Below are 7,750 nucleotides of genomic sequence, written 5' to 3' on the forward strand. Positions count from 1 at the left end.
CTCTGTTTCAGTCCACATATTAGATATATGTGGACTGAAACAGAGCACTCTCAGAATTACCTTCCTCCACATTCGCTCAGACACAACGACTTCATAGAGCCGTGGTAGCCAGGTTCTACCAGGACTAATGGATTTTTGTTTGTAGCTGACAAAGGATGACTGTGTATAAGCTTAGAAGCTTATACACAGGCTGTGTGTATAAGCACATGGCTGTGTGTATAAGCACATATGCATGGCTGTGTGTGTGTGTGGACTGTGTAGACACAGTCCACACACACACACAGCCATGCAGGGACACAATGGAAGAAGCTTCCTTAAATTACAGGCGGATATGTAAAAAGTCAGGTGAAGCCACAGGAAATTACCATTCAGGAGATGATGCGTTTATGTTTTATTACTTCGTGTCCAATGACATTAAGTCCAGGTGGGATGTTTTTTGTTTTTTATTTGAACGCTGATGTTACATGCAGAAGAACATTTTACGGTTTTGATGAAAGTCCAACAACAATTCCTCATTATTGTGGCTCCACAGGCCTATTGTTAATCCTTCTCTGAGGTGCATCTGCTAGCAATTCATTTTGGTTCGCCTTTTAAATGTGAATGAGTCACACCTGACATTTCTGTAGTCTGATAGCAGCACAGAAACTTTTTATCCTCAAATTAATTAAAAGATGTCAACAGAAGACTTGTCGATCCAGCCATTCACGTTTGACCCAGAAAATGTTACCAAAATATGAATGAACATGTCTTGTAAACAAGGCCTCAACACTGTTAGCAAGTTAGCTAATGTTAGCTTCAAAAATGTCAATGAATAAATCTGTATAATGTATTCCCCAAAACCAAAATGGCAAAAACAACAAGTTTCTGCTTCTGTTTTTAGAACTGCTTTGCTGCCTCTAGTTCACTGAATGTATGGAATCACTTATTCAAATTAATACATCATATTATGATGAACTGGGTTCAGATAGTTCCACTGAACTAAAGCAGAAAAGTCAAACAGGAGAACACCTGAAGAGCAACAAATGGTTGCTCTTCAGGCACAGCCTGGCTGCTTCAAATGGAAACCTGTGGATAGAATCCCAACTGGTGGAACAAAATGGACTCCTACTACATAATCTTTAGGATGTTGGGATTATAGATTCAGTGTTGATGAATAACGCAGTGGGATTACATGGCTTGGCTCTGGGATTGCTCGTCTTCCTGCATATTCTTTTCTTCCTTGGGTCCTACATGTATCAAAAATACATCACTTTTATTGAGCTTGCTTCCATTCTAACAGGATTACACGCTTATATTGTTTATCATCAAGTTAACAAAATGAGACACTCCACCTTGCTGTGAGGCTCCTGCCGTATTCCTGCAAAGGCTAACGGAACAAAGTTATGATGCTCCAGGAACGGGAAAAGCTAGAGCTGCTTGTTATGCTGACAGAGGCAGCATCCCAATGTAAAGTCGTTCCATAACTGGTGTACAATAATATGCTCACAGCACACACTAGTTGCTAAAATAAAAATGTTGCACTAAACTAAATTACTGAACTGAACTAAACTGCAGGACCTGTAGCGTCATCTGTTGAGAAAAAATAAATTGTCCATAGATGGTATTTGGTGACACTTTGGGATTTCTCTTTTTTCTTTGGCTGAAGACCACCAGCCATTTCTCCTGCTAGAACTAGATTTAGTGATTTGTTTTGTTGTATTTACCCAGAATCCCCTGAGCTGTAGTTCACTTCCTGCTTCTGGAGCAGTCTCAGGTCCACTTGATGCTCCCATACGTATCCGAACCACACCAGAGTTCACTTCAACTGAACTGAGAGCGAGGTTTTGAAGGTGGACCAGAGTTCAGTTCTTTGGGTCCACATCAGAGATCGGATGGCATCCACATCTCCCCAGATGAAGCAGACTTTCTGAGTACATGACTGAAGCGGACTAAATGAAGCCGTTCCATCTACAGCTGAGGAAACCCAGGCCACTTCAACACAATTATGCACAGAGCATCCACAGACAGACATGTTTGAAATATTACTTCAAACATGAAATTATATTACAGACTGAAAATGTCTTTAGGGACATACCGATCCAAACCCAACTGAAACATTTTTATTTATTGTTATAATTTATTTATTGTAATATTCTTCTTATCATCATTTCCAGACATTTGGTGCAGCTGAATACTTTAAAAGAAAGTTAGTGTGTGTAGACATACAGGCCTCAGCAGGTCTCCATGTTGTAATCCGAGGTATTGACACAAAGATTGTTTTTTTTTTTTTAACATTTTATTGAAACACATACATTAAATTGTTTTTAAAAACATGGCTGCTTGAAAAGCAAATCTTTAAAGATTTTGCACCAGGAAAAGTCATGGATCACTACCTTCATCTTCATCCTGCAAATTAAAACCAGTAGTTTTCAATGCATCCAGGTTTTCAGTTCTAGACTTCAGTTCCTGTTTTACTGTGATCTTTGTCATGTTGGGTTCCAGTTTCTTTACCCACATACAGAACACCACTAGAAAAACCGATAATAAGATAAATAATGATGAGACTATGAGAGTCTGGTCCATGGGGTTGGCAACCGGGGTCGTCTGTATGCTGAAGAGCAGTGAAAAAGAGATGGTGAGTTTGAGGTCATCGAAAAATGGAACTTGGAGAAAAATTAGACTGATCTTACTTGATTTGAATATAAATTTTCGCTAGGGGAAAGATACTGTGGGTTTTGTTGAGGAGATCAAAAATTCCCTTGAAATCACTAATCCCTCTCCTCACCGATGGACCAAAATGCAACCCAATTCAGGAGTCAAAAACAGAGACAGAAATTCAAGTTCACCATTTATTAGCCTTTAGAGCTAAAGGGAGATGCTCTTACTGTCACACACGAGTAGAGTCACCGTGTCTAACTATCTGGGGTCTCAGCTGCATATTATAACCCCTATCTCCTCCCTAACGTTCAGTTCCACCCTAAGTTATCTAGACACAGCTGCATAGGTTTCTTTTCCATATATGGAGTTGTTTTTCAACTGTATTCTGGTGATAATTTAAGTTGAGGTGATAAGTCCTGTCGCCCCACTTGCCCTTATACACACATGCTTATTACCTACCACACAACCTTCTTAATATAGTTTGACATTTCTTATATCCTGTTTCATAAACATGTTATGATTGTCTGAACTTATGACTTCTGTCTGAATTTGTGACTCCTGAGCTTGTGACTCTCACAATTGGTAGAGCACCTAAACAAACTTTTTTCCACAGTTCCAGGGTTTGATAGATCACAGGTGTGCCGACTTAGTCAGGAGGCTGCACACCTCCATGGTGTGCAACCTCCAGTCTAGTGGATGAAGGGGGAAGCAGCAGTAAAACAGAGAAAAACCCACAAAGAAACAAAAACCCTGGTTCCCAACAGTCTTCCTGCCTGATTCAGTTTATTTCTTTTTAGTAAGTTTCTGTTTGCATTTTTTAAAATAGTTTCATCTTTTCTTCCCATCATGTCTGGCTGTATTGGGGTTCTACACACAAACAATAAGTTCTTACATGAAGATCACTAAGTTAAGAAGCTCAGACTCTGACGAACATTGAGAAACTCATTTAGTTTTGCCTGAACCTGTGAAAAGCTGGCAGCTTTGTGGGCAGACATGACGTATTTTTAGGAAATTAATTGGCAGACACTGATTATGTTCCTGAACACCCAGCATGTGTATTTTTAGACAGTGGAAGAAAAAAAATCGAACACAATAAATGTTCAGTGAATGCATCCTGTTTTTAATGTGTTAGAACAGCTGAAGCTGTTTGAATGAATAGCTGCAGGTTGGCACTTCATCCAAATCACTTTAAGAAACTTCAGAATGAAGACCTGCTGGTTTTCAGACAACTTTCAGTTACCGTGGAAACAGCGGTTCTGCAGGACTTTAGTCAATGAAAGATTACTTACAAGACTTTTATTGAGCAATGAAAAATATCTTTACATCTTCTCTGCAGAACAAATCTGTAAATATTACGTCATAAGCTGCAATTTTCATTGAACACATAATTGCACAATTTAACTTTTCTGCTTAATGGAAACATGCCAATCTTGAAAAAAACTTTATTTTTTGCTAAAAGATTTTGGTGCTAAGATGAGGTGTTTTTATTTGGACAAAATTGGTTTATTTCACAAAAGTGGGATGGAATCTCTTTCTTTGCATTACAGGAGTCACATGATTAACAGCCGGCTGTTACTACTGGAGAAAACCATGAAGAAGACGGCAGGAAATGGTTTTAGGATCACAACATTGGATTTTTTCAATGACTTAAACATGTTAAGTCATGCTCATATGAGCAAACTTATTCACATGTGATTTAATTTGCATTTCTTAATGGAAACACCACAATTGTAAAATTGTGGGTTTTTGACATTGGTGGAATGTTGACAAAGTTTTGTGCATGTATGTAATGGAAAAACAGGCAAGACCACAAAGAATGTTCTTAAAATAACAGCTCAGATTTATTGAACTGCTGTCAGTATCAGGGATCAGAAAAATAAAATCATAGATGCTTTATAATTTTTATGGTACTGATAAACCAACTATGAATAGAAGCACTAAATAGAAACAGGACACAAGCGTGTGAGCTGAGGTGTAACTCTGGCTCAGAGGTTTGTTGTTTGTTCACTTACAAGAAACATTTTGTGTGTTCTCTACAACCCTTTAATAAATAGTCATCTTATTTAAAGTTAAGCTTTTTTTCTAAAATTTCAGAGGTTCTCGAGTTGCTCCTTTGTTTTCACAGAGACCGATACAGACTGATTGTCTCCATTACTTTTAAATATTGCCAGTAGCATCTTGTGTACTTGCTAGAAAAATATTCAGTATCAGAATTTTGACTTTAATCTCAGAATTCTTCAACTTCTTAAACTGAGAAATTCTAAGATGAAAGTTAGAAATCTGAAATTAATGTCATAATTCTCTATAAATATTGAATATTTACAGAGCGCTAGAAGTCAGACTATACTGACAAAGTGACACCCAATCACCATTTAAATGTATTTATTTAATGGCCTAAGTAAAAAAGGGATTTCTTTTAAAGAAATCTTTACTAAATGAAAGTTGCAGTAAATATAAGAATTTAGCCGTTAACCTTTAGCTACTAATTATGCTATAGTTGTCCTTTAGCCAACTGTAATTTAGTCTCAGATGTAAAATAGCAGGAAACTGTATTAAATAGAGCAGGGTGTTTCTTTGATATTAACAGTGTTTCTTTCATATATTTCCATTTATCTTTAAGCATGATGGGCCAGAGTTGGGCAGTTACTAGTTACATTTACTCAACTTGAGTAACTTTTCTGAGATAGTGTACTTTTTGGAATATTTTTACTACGTTTTACTTTATAATGAAATTACCATACTCAAGTAGAAGTATAAAGTATTTCTACTCTTTCTTGAGTAAAATTTCTGGATTCTCGCCACACTGAATGAAAAACAAGCATGTTTTAACCAAAACTTCACCAGACACACACCTGCAGTTTTTGTTAAAGTTTCATAAGTTTTATTTTGAAAGAAATTGGAAAAAAATTTATTTTGCCTGATTTTGTTATTTTTCGTTATGACTTATGACTAATCTGACTTATTATAATTCTCTCCTTAAAAGACCCACATTTCCACTTAATGATATATTTTGGTCCATCTGATTATGTCATTTTTAAACACTCAATGATTGATAATTTCTCTAAGTACTTGAGTAGACTTTTCATCAAATATTCTTTACTCTTACTTGAATAATTTCTTTTTACTTTTATCTGTGTAAAAAACTTGTTAAAGTTGTGCTACTTGCACTTGAGTATAATGCTTGGGTTCTCTGCCCCTCTTCTGGCTTTAAAGTAAAACACTGATAAAATGGACATTTTGTCAGTTAGGTATTAGGTAAGTTTAAGTAAACTTTGAAATTGTCTCACATCCGTTTCCCATCCACCCACATTATTTTTAATCACTATAATGGAGCCATGAAGAGTTTAGAATGCCGACTAATTAAATTCAGATAGTCATAAATCATATGAAGGTAGTCAAAGCTAATTTTCCTCCTCAAATTGTGTGTGGTTTACTCCTCTGATGTGTGTGTTTCTGAAGCATCCTGCATGCTCTTAGCTCCCTGTCACTTTTCACACAGGAATAAGAGGCTCGTCTTTAGTGTTGAGGTACATGTGTGAAGATGGAAGCTCTTATCCTATACTCTGTGGACTTCCATCCTTCTTGTCCAGTTCAGTCTATAACACATCTCTTAAACCCCAGCAGAGAACCCTGGAATATGTACTTTACCTGCTTTTAATTCCTCCACCCCCATTTTTCTGTTACAAAGTTACTTCTTTAAACATCAAAGCCATCCGTTTTTGTTTGGCATTCTGTTCTGGCAGATATCGCTCTTGAGCTCTCTTATCAGTTTAAAGTGAAACTTTACAACTACAAAGTGACAATCTTGAAGAAATGACTCAATAGTGATATACTGTATTTTGAGCTAAGAAGGCTTTATCTAGGCTTTTTTGACTAGTTCTAATAGAAATTGTAAACTTACCAGTTTCCTCATATAGCATTTCTCCACTTCGGTCTCATTCCTCACTTTCCTCCTTCCAGCGCCTGGCTTGGACATTACTCAGAACCTCCTGAGCTTGAGCTCTGCCTCACCGTTCTCTAGATTAGTCTCATCTAAAATTTGAATCAGTGAAGAGAACGGAGGGAGCCACTTCCTGATGCGTTTCCTCACAATAACAAATTACTTGAAAGCCCAGAGAACTTTCTGGTGCCATTCTGACCCAAGCAGTCATATATCAAAGGTGAAGAGAAATGTTTTTGTTTTCTCAGTTAAATCGTCACAACACACATCTGTCTGCTGAATTGTCATAAACTGTTTCCATCCAAATATTATTCAAAATTTTCAGAAAACTTTTAAAATGTTTTAAAAAAAGAAAAAAAAGAAAATGTGAATTAGGTGCATTTCCATGCACTAGTTTGGAATGAATAAAGCAAGGTGTGATTTTGTCAGATTGTCACTCCATGACACACTCTGGTAAGGCACACATCCACCAACATGCAGTGCCTCTCTTTACATCAACTTTTTCTAATGCAATATTGCAAAATGCTCATAATTGATTTTTTTGGTTTTTGATGAAGTCATGACAATTGTTCCAATGAACACTGAGAGGAAATGGGATGTACAACATGAGAGTTTTCTCTAGTATTCATTTAAAATAAATACAGTATCACTGAAATATATGTAGCCCGTGAAATACTTAGCCTCACAGGACATAATAACTGGGGTTCTTAATGTGTACTATATTTTATTTTCAGTTGAGACAGATTAAACAATGCTGTCTTGTTTCTTACTTTTGTTCAAAAATCAGAACATATGTGTGTACCAAACATTAGGTAACTATTCATGAAATGTGGCAGATCTCCAAAATAACAGGGAAAATGCACAAAAAGAAAATACAATATTTAAAAGAAAAGGAACAGAAATACGGCAGTGGCCTCTGGCTACACAAACAAATTACAGAGAGCTACATTACACCACAGTGATTTAGAGCGCATGGACTTATTTTATATGACTTGTATTTTATCAACACTTACATTCGACAGTAACGTCTCAGCTCACTCTTAATGCTGGAGCATCTTATTGTCACGTGCAAGAAATGTCCGCATTACACCGCATACAGGTTCGCTGAACCATCCGTTTGAGAAATACACCATTTCATTAAAATACTGACTACTTATCACATAAATGAGAACG

The sequence above is a fragment of the Poecilia formosa genome, unplaced genomic scaffold (genome assembly GCF_000485575.1).
Source record: "Poecilia formosa unplaced genomic scaffold, Poecilia_formosa-5.1.2 Scaffold517, whole genome shotgun sequence".
Taxonomy (NCBI): Eukaryota; Metazoa; Chordata; class Actinopteri; order Cyprinodontiformes; family Poeciliidae; genus Poecilia; species Poecilia formosa.